Here is a 12,962-nt window from a genome sequence, read left to right as displayed (position 1 = left end):
CCAAGGACTCCCACTTCAAAAACAACAGTTATTATGGCCAGCAAAATTTCTATAAAAGAGAACATAAAGAAGCTTCAGAGACATTTAATTGATCAAAAATAAGAATGGGCTAGATTTTTTAGCACTCCCTGGAAGTATTAGGTGGAGCTACGGTTAAAATTATCTATTTTGTTACAAGAATAGTACAAGGCTATCTTTACGCCAGAGCAATTATCTCGTTAATTGCTCTAGAATGAGTATAACCCAGTTTGCAGATACATAACACACATTTTGCCAAATGTGATTTGACTTATGCCAGCAGCCTGTAACAGTTTTTGCTGCACAAGTTACCAGTGGAATTAAAGGACACCCACGGGAGCCCTTGGCATACCCAAGACCACACGGCAGGAAGCACAGGGAAAAAAGAAATGAGCAAATATCTGTGACTGGGGCCAAGTAGCCCAAAAGAGAAATAAGGGGTGTGGATAAATGATAAGAGAGACACAGGAAAGGGAAGAGAAGAAGGAAAACAGAAGTAAGTGTGGTTGAGAACAACAGACTTCCCATTGGCGTTCATGGTATACATTTTTGGCATCAGATGTTACTGCTCTTTTCTGAGAATTAAGTGAAACAAAGTATCTAACTAGCAGGGTTGGCAACATGCCAGAAACACAGTAATTACATGAGGTCTTTTTCTTCCCCTAAAGGGGTGTTCATATATTCTCTACAATTATACAGTGTGGCTAATTGGGATGATAATAATGACAATATTTCTTCAATTACTGGGAGAGCCTTACTAGTCTGTTTTCAAGAAAAGCTTTGTCCTGGAAGATATAGCAAATACTCCATCTGCTATTATAAGGCATGCTAGTACTTCAGGAATGGTTATTAGTTTTCAGTCCTGTACCAAATACATTTAGAAATGAAGGTTACACATGTGAAGTCTCCAGGTGTGTGTAAGAATTGTACATCCCAGGGCCATCTCTGTGGCTTGCTGGTTAAAGCAGCCACATCCCACTTAGCCAACCATGCAACTCAAGTCCTGAACCCAGCAGCTTGAGAAATACTCTGGGTAGTGTGCATACCCCAAATTCCCAAAGAATGATGAGATAGAGAAGGGATTGTGGTGTGACCATGCCCCATGGGGGATGCTTTCTCTTTCTCTCTCTCTCTCTCTCTCTCTGAGTGCATGTGCCTCCTAGCACAAAAAAATTAAAAAAATGTTCATCTCCTAATTTTAAATAGACTGTACATTATAGCTTACCAACTTACTGTTATAGCTTCACATTATCTGCTTTCCAGGTTCAACAGAACATCCATAAAGGGGATCACAGGTGTCGTCATGGTAAAGGTGCTAGACTCCCACATGGCCTACCATGGTTCAAATCCCAGACCTGGGGGCTTGCTCTCTTGCCCCCCACTCCCACATCCCTCTCTGAGCAAATTAAAAAAAATAATAATAATAACAATAATAAATAAAGTTAAATAAATAATTATTTAAAAATAAAAGAGGGACTAGCAGTTAATATAATGGCTATGTTGCCGGACTCCCATGTAGCCGACTGCGGTTTGAGTCCTGGACCCAGTGGCTTAAACTCATGCTGGGCGCATGTGCATGCATGCCCAAGATTCTGAGGAAAATGGAGGAGAAGGGACTGAAGCATGGCCATCCCTCTGGGAGGTGATTTCTTGCTTTCTGTCTCTCTGTCTCTCTTGTGAGCACACACGCCCTACAGCAAAAACCTCTCCAAAATAAATAAATAAAAATAAAAATAAAAGAATATCCATAGAAATAATTCCCAAAACACATTAAAATCTTAAATAAATTCCCAAATCAAAAGGTTTCAGTCATTTCCTTCAAGTTCTTTTTTTTTTTTTTTTTGGAGAGGTTTTTGCTATAGGGCGTGTGTGCTTGCCAGAAAGACAGAGAGAAACAGAGAGACAGAGACAGGAAGTGAGAAATCATCCCCCAGGAGGGATGGCCACACCACAATATCTTCTCCTCCATTCTCCTCTCAATATCTTGGGCATGCACGCACACACACTTGGTGTGAGTTTAAGCCACCGGGTCCAGGACTCAAACCATGGTCAACTATATGGGAGTCTAGTGACATAGCCATTACACCAACTACTGGTCCCATCCTTCAAGTTCTTTTATCAGAGTTATTATAAGGAATTTGATAGACTTTTTGAGTTTCTGCAATTCTTATTTCTTGAGTGTGGGATACATATATCAACGAGTGTTGACATGACCCAAAGTGAGCAGCAGGAGGAAAAGAAAGAAAATTCGAAAGCTTAAATCTCATCAACTAGCTAATCAATCTCTAAATAATTGAGAATGAAAACAGGACAGAATTGATAAACATATATAGGTCTCAATTGGTAGTAAAGTTAGCTCCAACACTTGATCATCACATGAACTTAAGCATGCAGTTTACCAACCCAACCCTCACAGGGTATAAACAAAGAAACTTGGTTAGGGGACATTCTACAATACTCCCACTGGCTCATGGTAGTTGAACCACAATCCGTGAAGTCTCCAAGCCCTTGGAACATAAATGGCAGTCAATACATGTGTTAAATGTAATTAAATTGGCCTAAACTGGCCTTCATACTTGAATGATAAAATTTGTCCCAAAGCAATCTCCAAATATACTGAACTGCAACCTAGCTTAATGGGCAAGCAAATTGTAGCCTAACCTAAGCATATACCCAGGTAACCAGGCAACTTAGCCTCAGTCAATCACAGCAGCCAATCCCTCAATAAATCAGAGGTTCTAAAACACAACCATATAAAGCAAATTCCAACCAAAGACAATCAGGTCGGTTTTGCAAGGCACTTATTTTTCTCTGGTGATAAACATAATTTGCACGTGTGGAATGAAGCTTTCTGAACTAATTTGGATCAGTAAGGCTGCACGGTTCTAGAACCTATCTAAACTCAGTTAAATTTAACTTGGTTTAGAATCTTTATTTATTATTTATTGTTATTATTTATTTTTATTGTTAAATACTTTGCTTTAACACATTAGGACTCAGGTTACCCTTTCATATTTAATGGCAATGGCTTGTGTAATATGTTAGACAAGGAGCTGCTCCTGGAATTGTTCTAGATCTTGAAGTAGATACAAATTAAGCTCTCTGTGTCTACTCTAGCAAGCTGACTCAAGGTTTGTCTCCATATTATTTGGTCAAGGCATAACTGTTTGCTGGTATATCATCATGTTCACATTTTATTTAAAGAGACATAAATGATTAAGAAAAAAAATTTGCATTAGGTATTTCAATAATCGTATTGTCACCTTCTGTACTTTTTCTCTCTTTTCCTGTGTGCTTGTTTAATGCCACATGTAGGCAAATTACAAATAAAATCAAGAAGAAAAATGCTAGCTGTTGGCTGATGGCATTGCTTAGCAAAAAAACAAGAGTCACATCTACAGACAGCTGCACCGCTGACTTCAATTTAATTCACTTTCTACCAGCAACAAGGACAAGAATAATTTGCCTGGATGTAGGGAGATCAGAGAAGAGAAGCTTCACTGCGTTTTGAGATGGAGAACGACTACATGAGCTGGCAGTGTTGACAGGAACTGCTCATCATATGGTGGGAAAAGGCTGGAAGATGAAGTGGAAGTTGAAAGTGGTTTTCATGAGCCTGGCTCTGCTATGGAGACCTGTCTTGTTATAAGATTACACATGGAAACCACCCTTCCACAGAGCCGAGCATGGACATGTCTGTAATCTCTGGACACAGAGAAATAAGCTTCTTATTGACAGAATCTAGAAAGATGTTTGCCAAGAGTGGGGATGCATAGATAGAGAATAAATGCTCAGCTTCCACTGGCTCCTGTCTGTAGAAGCACTCTGCTGATCCAGGATAGACATTCAACTTGAAAGTACACCTAAAAAATGTCTGAGTGTGAAAAGAGTCTCAGTGGAATGATGATCTATTTTTTATTTACCATTGTGATTATGTCTTACTTCCTTATTACTTATTACTTCGTTATTATTTATTGAACTCCTGCTATGGTCAGGCCCAGCCCAAATGTCTTATTTGTATCATGTAACTCATTCTTCAAAATTACCATTTGCAATAGGAACTTTTATTTTCATTTTTTTAAAGAGATTTTTACATATGTTCACTAGATAAATAAAGAGAGACAGACAGAAATTGAGAAATAACCCCCCAGGGAGGATTGCCACACTGCAATCCCTTCTCCGCCATCTCCTCTCAGGATTTTGGACATCCATGCACATGCACCTGGCATGAGTTTTAAGCCGCTGGGTCTAGGACTATACCACCTGCTGGTCCCTCATCATTTTTCAAATGTGAAACAGGCCTAAAAGAGAAAAACATCTCTTGATTAAGTAACCATTTTTGAAGAGAAAAGGTTCTTCTCAAAGAATTTGATCTTTTCTTATGCAAATAAAATATACACATTGTATCAAAGGTACATAAAGCTTTGGAACCAGCAGTTGGTGTAATGGCTATGTCGCTGGACTCCCATGTAGTCGACTGTGGTTGGAGTCCCGGACCCAGTGGCTTAAACTCATGCCGGGTGTGAGTACATGCATGGCCAAGATTCTGAGAGGAGAATGGAGGAGAAGGGATTGTGGTGTGGCCATCCCCCCTTGGGGGTGATTTCTCTCTTTCTGTCTCTCTGTCTTTCTGGCAAGCGCATGTGCCCTATAGCAAAAACCTCTCAAAAAAAAAAAAAAGGTGCATAAAGCTGTTTATGAAAAATAAAGTTGGAATTTACCAGCTGTTTGTCATCATTCATGTAAATATTTTCAGTAAATTTTACATACTGTATCAATTTCCCTACTTAAAAAATAAACTAAAAATGTGAGTTGTTTTTTCTCTATTGCTTAAAACAAAAACAAAAACAGCTGAATTTAAACTGGATTGTTAATTTGCTAGGACTTAATCGGAGCTTGAAAATATTCATAAAATTTAATTTCCTCCACCTGATCATTTGTGCTATCGATAGTGTTAGGATCATTCCCGGAAACTTCAGGGGGAAAAAAAGTGTGCTTCTCCCTTAGGTACTATTTGCAGAAGTCACTCATCTATTGATTCCTGATGTTGCTGGTTTTAGCAAGATAAGACTCCTAATCCATCCACTGAATGTTACTCTGCCAGAGATGAAATAGCTTTAATGCTAACAAAGATTACTGTGATGTTAGACTGGGGAAGATTGTGTTGGAATTATAGCAGCCCCAGGAATACTTGCCATCTCATGTTAATGCCACATTGAAGCCAAACATTGACTCTACCTCTCATTCTCTTTGGAAGTCTGGGGGGTTGAGCAGTCATAGTTGTGTGCTTAACTCCAACAAAAGGGCTTATTTCTTATTATAAACTATGGTGATGTTCATTTGACCAGTCGCTCCCTCATATAAATAACTTAGCTGTTCCTAAGATGCTTTCTACTATAAAATAATATAAAATATTTTATTTTATAAAATAACAGCTTTTCAGAGAAAGAAATACTACATTAACTAATGCAAATCAACATAAAAAGCATGCTCATAAGAAAACATTTTAATGTATAGAAGTAGGAATAATAGAAATAAGTACCAGGAAGAGGACTAGATCATGGAAAAGTGTTGTATTTATGTCTATGTGAACACACACAACCCACTTATTTTTTACTCATTTGGTGCATCATGTAGACCATGGCATCTGGGAAACTAAAGTGTAACCTATTCTCTGCTTTAAGTAGGAAGAAGATAGAAAACCATCTGCTCACAACAATAATTACTGCTACTAATTATTAAGAGAATATTATTAATTTTTGTTTTTACGGAAAGGGTGACAAGATTGCGGACAGATTTTTTTTTTTTTTTGGCCTGATATATTGCATAGTTAGATTTCAGAATAGGCAACACCAGGTTGGATCAAGAATGTTTTAGATATACCAGGAGACAGGAAGGAGCTCCTCTAAAGGTCCCAGCAGGAACTTTCTAATACAGGAAGCAAGACAAACTAAATGCATCTACCCAACCAGCACAGGAAGTGAGAGCACAGATTCTTTGGCATACAGACAGACCTGGGACCTAACCGCAGTAAGAAAGCATGTGAGATGGCCTTCCCCACATGGCATTCCATATGTCCTCTTTGCCAGCTCCACTGAAGTACACTCTTGGGCCTCCTCAAAGCTATGTTATAACAAATATAACATATGTAATATACAAAGATAACTATGACATTCATTCCTGCAAAAGATGTTTGCATTATGTCTGGGAGGATAAAACAGATACATTATCAAGTTGATTTATGAAAAGGAATAATAAAGTCTAAGACAGGATTCAAATCTGTGGAAGAGAACAGATACATCTTCATGAAAATCATGAAATACTATAGAAGGAGACCAATAGAAGCAAAATGAATTGCCAGAACGTTGCCATAGGAAGAGAAACACACAGAGCCTATCCTGGGAAGGCTGCATAAAAACATGTGAACGTGAATAGGGGGACGTAAAGTGGGATTAGAGAGGCTTTTAATAAGTGACTTTTAACACACCCAAGTGGTCACAAAGTCACACCCTATTTTAGTAGCAGCTAAGTCAAGACTATCCGTATTACCATCTTGCTGGCAATCCTATCCCAACGTATTGAACCAAATGAACATGAGAAAGAATTGACTAGATAGTTGTCTTTCTTTTAAAGGACTCTGGCCAGAATCAACATTCTTACTTGATCTCATTCTTGAGCCTTTACTCAAGTTTTTCTTTTTTTTTTTGCTATAAAGCACGTGTGCTCACCAGACAGAGACAGAGAGACAGAAAGCGAGAAATCACCCCCCAGGGGGATGGCCATGCTGCAATCCCTTCTCCTCCTTTCTCCTCTCGGGATCTTGGGCACGCACACACACGCGTCCGGCATGAGTTTTAAGCCACCAGGTCTGGGACACGAACCGTCGTCAATTACGTGGGAGTTCAGCAACATAGCCATTATGCTAACTGCTGGTTCCAAGTTTTGTTCATTATAAAAAACAACACCTGATGCCTTATGCTAAAAACACCATGCTTGGCCTTTAAACATTCAGAACAGCGTCTAAGAGAACAACTGCAGGAATTACAAAAAAGCTTCTTCCTTTACACCAAAGAGGGAAAAAAAAGTAGCACCTTTGTAAAGAAAATGATTGAATTCACTAGAGCAGTTTATACAACTGAGTTGGTAAAACGTAAATGAAACTGGCAGCTTAAGTCAGAGGTCCTTTAATTGAGCCTGGTTTTTGTTTTCCTTTTTTTTTTTTGTTTACTAACTTTAAAAAAAAAATTAGTCAATGGAGTAGTACACAAAAAGAGGTATTGTTTTTTAGCTAAATGAATTGCTACATATAATCACCAGCTGCATGAGGTCCTGTAAGTTAGATTCATACTCCCACAGGATCCTCAAGATTGTCAAGGCACTCTACACAGAAAAGCGAAATGGGTTGATCTTTGGAGCAGGAGAATACAGTAATTAAAAGCCTGAGTATGCAAGTGAGAGGAGCCTGGGTTTAAATCCCACCATGCACTCACTGTTATATCTAAGTAGGTAACTTTATTGCTCTAAGCCTCAGGGCTCTCAACAGTAACACAGAAATAACAAAATCTCTTCCATAGGATAATTTGAAGAATAAATGGGACGTTGATAAGTATAAACACTAAAACACCTAAAACTTTGTTTTATGTAAAGTTCTAATCGCCCTTCTTTTCTCTTTTTAAAAAATTGCCAGAGGGTATGTGCACTCACAGGAGAGAGAGAGAGAGAGAGGCACTCCCCCAGTGGGGTGTGGTCATGCTACAATTCCTTCGCTTCCATTTCTCCATCCTGTTGAGATTTGAGACATTTGTGTACATGCACTCGGCATGTTTCGCAAGCTACCACAGCCGGGATTCAAATGGCAGTTGATCATGTAGGATCCATCTTCCTTAACCACTAGGCCTTCTAATGGTCTGGCCTGCTAATTACCCCCTTTGTTCTGGTCTATCTTGCAAACATGTTTATATAGTGAACAGCTTGGAAGGTAGAGATAGAATCTCCTTGAAGAACAGAAGACAAGTTTGCTTACCATTCAATATCATAAAGCCGAGTCTTCCTCTAAGACAAAGTCCCAGCAGATTTGCTTGAACCTGTTAGAAAAGATCTGCTTTCTATAAGCGGGGGACACTTCTCCTGCCACTCAACCCTCAGGCATGCAGGAATCACCATGCCCTTTTTGAATCACTGTATGAGAATGGGGCCTTGAGTCATGACATAAGAAAATCATGATACTCTAGGTATTTCTATTCCTGTGAGTATGGCTGTAAGATCTGTTAAATAACCTTGTCTTTTGTGTCTGACCCAGGAATCTAATGGTTTTTGCCACCTTCCATGAACCTGTGTCAAGTTAACTTGTTTGCTTGGAAGACAGATGAAATTCTATACTCTTGAGAGTTCTTAAAATAGAGTACTCAAAGCCTAATAAATCTTCAAAATATTCCCCAATGGATTTTTCCTGTGGACAGTAATTACTTCCATCATAGCCAATCTTTTGATTAAAAAAAGTTCATCTAAATTTGTAAATATATTAACTTTCAGAGCTACCACAGTGTGTCACTAATGCCTACTTGCTAATTGGTTCATTCTTTAGTTTGTGAAACACTTAGCAAATTCCAGATGTAATGGAAACTAGGCAGGTCAGTTTGGGTAGGAGTTCTGAGACTGACAGACCCCTTTGCTGAATAAATTTCACCCTTAGAAAGAATGTATCTTAGTGTTGGGGACAGAAGAAGGGAAATAGGGCAAGGAATATATTACTACTTTTCCTCAGAATTCATTTCATCCCTTAGAAGTAAACTACAAAATAAGTTTTAAATATAGAATGATATAAAAATGGCAGCATTTTCAGTACCTTCATTCATAAGTATTTGGAATTTGTTAAATATGCCATAGTAATTTAGATGATCACTTCCTCTCAACTGTGTTGAACTCCACTAACAGGAAATATACTGATTTTGCATCCCTCCTACCCAAACTCTGACCCCACTCCCAGCTTCTTTGCTTCTGAAATTGATCACAAAACTTTGCATGCACATTTAGAGGTTTCTAGAAAATACTGTGTTAACTTTATACTGCTCCATTGAAAGAAATATACACACACACACATGCATACACACACACACACACACACACACACACACAAACTATGAATTTGGGGCTAGCCAGTAGGGCAGAGTTAAAACACAATGTCTTTTGAAGTAATTCCATATATGAAAGTTCCTGGTTCAAGTCTGGAGACCTCCCTGAGCATACTGACATATGCTGCCCGTTATCCAGAGCTAGCTTAAGGCTAGAGGTGGATCATGGTGTCAGGACACTTTGAGGATTCCTGTCTCTCTCTTTTTCAGTCTTTCTTTCTGTCTCTCTCACCTATGGAAGAAAGAAAATTTAAAATAAAAAGTAGTATAAATCTATTTGTTAAAGTGTATTATATATATCTTCTCTGAGAGAGAGAAAGAGAAAGACAGGCAACTTCAAAAGGGTCTCTAATCTGCAAACACCCGAAGCTTTTTTTTTTTAGAGGTTTTTGCTATAGGGCGCGTGCGCTCGCCAGACAGACAGAGAGAGACAGAGAGACAGAAAGCGAGAAATCACCCCCCAGGGGGGATGGCCACGCCCCAATCCCTTCTCCTCCATTCTCCTCTTGGGATCTTGGGCACGCACGCACAAGCGCCCGGCGTGAGTTTTAAGCCACCAGGTCCAGGACACGAACCACGGTCGTCTATGTGGGAGTCCAGTGACATAGCCATTATGCACTCTAACTGCTGGTCCCACCACCCCAAGCTTTAGTCAGCCCTGGCTCATGGGTATAAACACACCCAGCATGTTCAGGGAGGTCTCTGGATCTGAACTGGAACCTTCCCACATGGGTAGCCCTCATAGAAAATTGCATTACTGCTGTGTCGTTGTCTGGCACCCATGAATTTATGTGATTCTATCAAACAACTCCAGAAAATCAGAACCTCACAAACAGTATGAAAAATGAGCCAAATAATTTCAGGCTATGTGTAACGTTTAAGAACTGTAAGAGTAATATCCACAATGTTGAATTCATTCCACAAACATTTTTATTAATGGCTATTTAGCACTTTAAAACAATCTGGCATTAATCATTTTCTAAGCCAGTTCTTGTGAAGAAAAAACATTATTGTTTCATGTCAATTGTTGCTTTATTTAGATGGCAATTATTTAGTTTCTCTTTTTGGCTTATCTATGTGATAGGTTGTGAAGAATATTTTTGAAAAAAAAAATCTATGCTAATTTTCTCATTATAGAAGAATTGAAGAGGCGACACACAGAAATCCAAACTGACAAAATAGTGAGATTAGATGGTGGCTGTTCAAATAAATAAGATAATGCATGCAAAGCTTTTAGCGTTTGGAAGGGACTCTATAAATAGTAGCTATTATTATTTTGTCAGAAAAGTTAATCCTAAAGCCCTCTTTATGTTAAGAGTTCCACCACATGTCAAAAAAATCCATTTTAAAAAATTAAATACTCAAAAAGTTTTCATTAACCTATCAAATATTTAAACTAAGCGATACTTAATAGTTGAAGGCATCTGTGTTTATGAAGGCAAGCATTTCATGAATTAAACATTGTAAAGATTTGGGGAGAATATTGATAACTATGTCCTTTGCAATTATGCAGATTTAACGTGCATCTTCCTTAAAGTATGGATGAATAGAAATATGGCATTCTCAAAGTTATACCACCTAAAGAAGATCTGAGAAAAGAAGGCGAAGATGCTGACTTCTTGCTCCTCATGTAGGCCCCTAGACTGCCTTGGGTGTTTTGTTTCTAATTATTTACCATTGATTTCCAACAATACTGATCTTCCTGAGTCTCCCAACTCTTGCTAACCATTGTATATATATTTCTAACCTCGCTCTGTGCAATTAGAGACCCCCAGTAGGCAAAGTCACACAGTACAAAGATTTCTTGTTTTCAAGTGCATCAACTATTCAAACCAAACATCCTAACAACAAAAAAGAGAAATGTATTATTTTTCTGCCTAAGACTTTTAGAAAACCTTCAAATGTCACAATTAAAGTTAAATGCCTAAACAGTCCATTAGTATTCATTAATTTCCTTCCTCTAATGAGCAACAGACCATAATTTCTTGCCTGAAACTGACATAAATTGCAACTGATAGATTCCTAAGTTGAACTAAGGTAAAGTAGTACCCGCCCCATTACAAAATCCAAAAGACAAAAGGAACATAATAAATCCCTGCAATCTCTCAATTCAAAAGCTTTCTCTTAACAAAAGAAAAATCAGTACCATAGTTATAAAGTTACCGAGTGTTTGCTCCTCTTCATACGTGTTCAGCCAGTATCCCATCCATTCATCCAAATGAAAAGTCCCTTCTACCCTCGGCTAAACTCTCCATCTGTGCTCTGCGTCCATTCCCTCTTCATCCTCTACATGCTAGTTCCATCAGTTCTATTTCCTCTTTTCTGTAATTCAAACTTTTCTTCCTTACCAACTCTCTCCCTTCCACTTGCAAATACATTAAAAATACCTTGGGAACCAGCAGTTAGCGTAATGGCTATGTCGCTGGACTCCCACGTAGTCGACCGCGGTTCGTGTCCCGGACCTGGTGGCTTAAAACTCACGCCGGGCGCATGTGCGTGCGTGCCCACGATCCCAAGAGGAGAATGGAGGAGAAGGGATTGCGGTGTGACCATCCCCCCTGGGGGGTGATTTCTCACTTTCTGTCTCTATGTCTCTCTCTCTCTGTCTGCCTGGCGAGCGCACGCGCCCTACAGTGAAAATCTCTCCAAAAAAAAAAAAAAGAAAAAAAAATACCTTTGCATTTGCTTCTTTCTTTCTTCAAGGTAAGTTCCTACATCAACTATACCACCTCCTATCCCTTATCCATTTTCAAGTTCAAACTTAGTAAACTACACATGGCATCTATATTTGCTCAACATTGTATTACTCTAGAATTTATTACAATTTGATTTTTCCTACCTAGACAACTAGACTTTCTTTGAAATATTTCCTATTTACCAAACTCAATGGTAAATGGTCTCCTCATTAAATATTTCATTAAGGCATTTTACTATGTTAATTATTCTCTCTTCAAAAAATTGTCCATAGTGGCTTCTTTCATTAAATATTTCATTAAGGCATTTTACCATGTTAATTATTTTCTCTTCAAAAAATTGTCCATAGTGGCTTTTTTCATTGCCTCTGTGCTTTCTGACTGCTTTGTCTGAGCTCTAGTCCTCAGGCCTTCCATGTTGGCCCTTCTCAGGAAGTCATTCTTGACATAATTGTCTTATTTAAATCCTCCACTAAGAGTGTTTAATATTACCAACCATAACCTACTCCTTCCACTTTCTCTCTCTTGATCCAAGATATCACCATCTGCCCAATCACATAAATTTGAAATTTAAAGTGATATCCTCAATCTACCCACTGCCATCAACTCCTCATATTCAATATGACACAAAATATAGTTGCCTTTGAAGTGAGAAAGATCTAAATCTGAATTCTAGTCCTATGTTCCAGGTGTTTAGAGTCCTGTGTTTTGCGTGAGTGAAAAACACATGGAATTAAAATACATGCTAATATGGGGGTATTTAAAAAATGAATTGAGACCCTAGGAAAAATGATGCATTAGTCTACCTGAGGGAGAAGTTATCAGAGAGAAACTTCAAGAAGATTTTGTATTGAACTGAGAAGACGGCTAGCAAGTTGAGTAAGTAGAAGGAAAAATGAGACACCTGAGAGAAAAGCAGAAGTTAAATCAGGGAAGGGAATGTTGGGATGAAAGGAAGTGGAGAAGAGGCTGAACTGGGACCAGCAGTTGGTGTAATGGCTATGTCATTGGACTCCCATGTGGTTGTCTGCGGTATGAGTCACAGACTCTGTGGCTTAAACTCACTCCAGGTACATGTGCGTGCGTGCCCAAGATCTCGAGAGGAGAATGGAGGAGAAGG

The sequence above is a fragment of the Tupaia chinensis genome, unplaced genomic scaffold (assembly GCF_000334495.1).
Source record: "Tupaia chinensis unplaced genomic scaffold, TupChi_1.0 Scaffold000262_1, whole genome shotgun sequence".
Classification (NCBI taxonomy): Eukaryota; Metazoa; Chordata; class Mammalia; order Scandentia; family Tupaiidae; genus Tupaia; species Tupaia belangeri.
The sequence above is the reverse complement of the archived record's forward strand: the minus strand, read 5'-3'. Positions refer to the sequence as shown.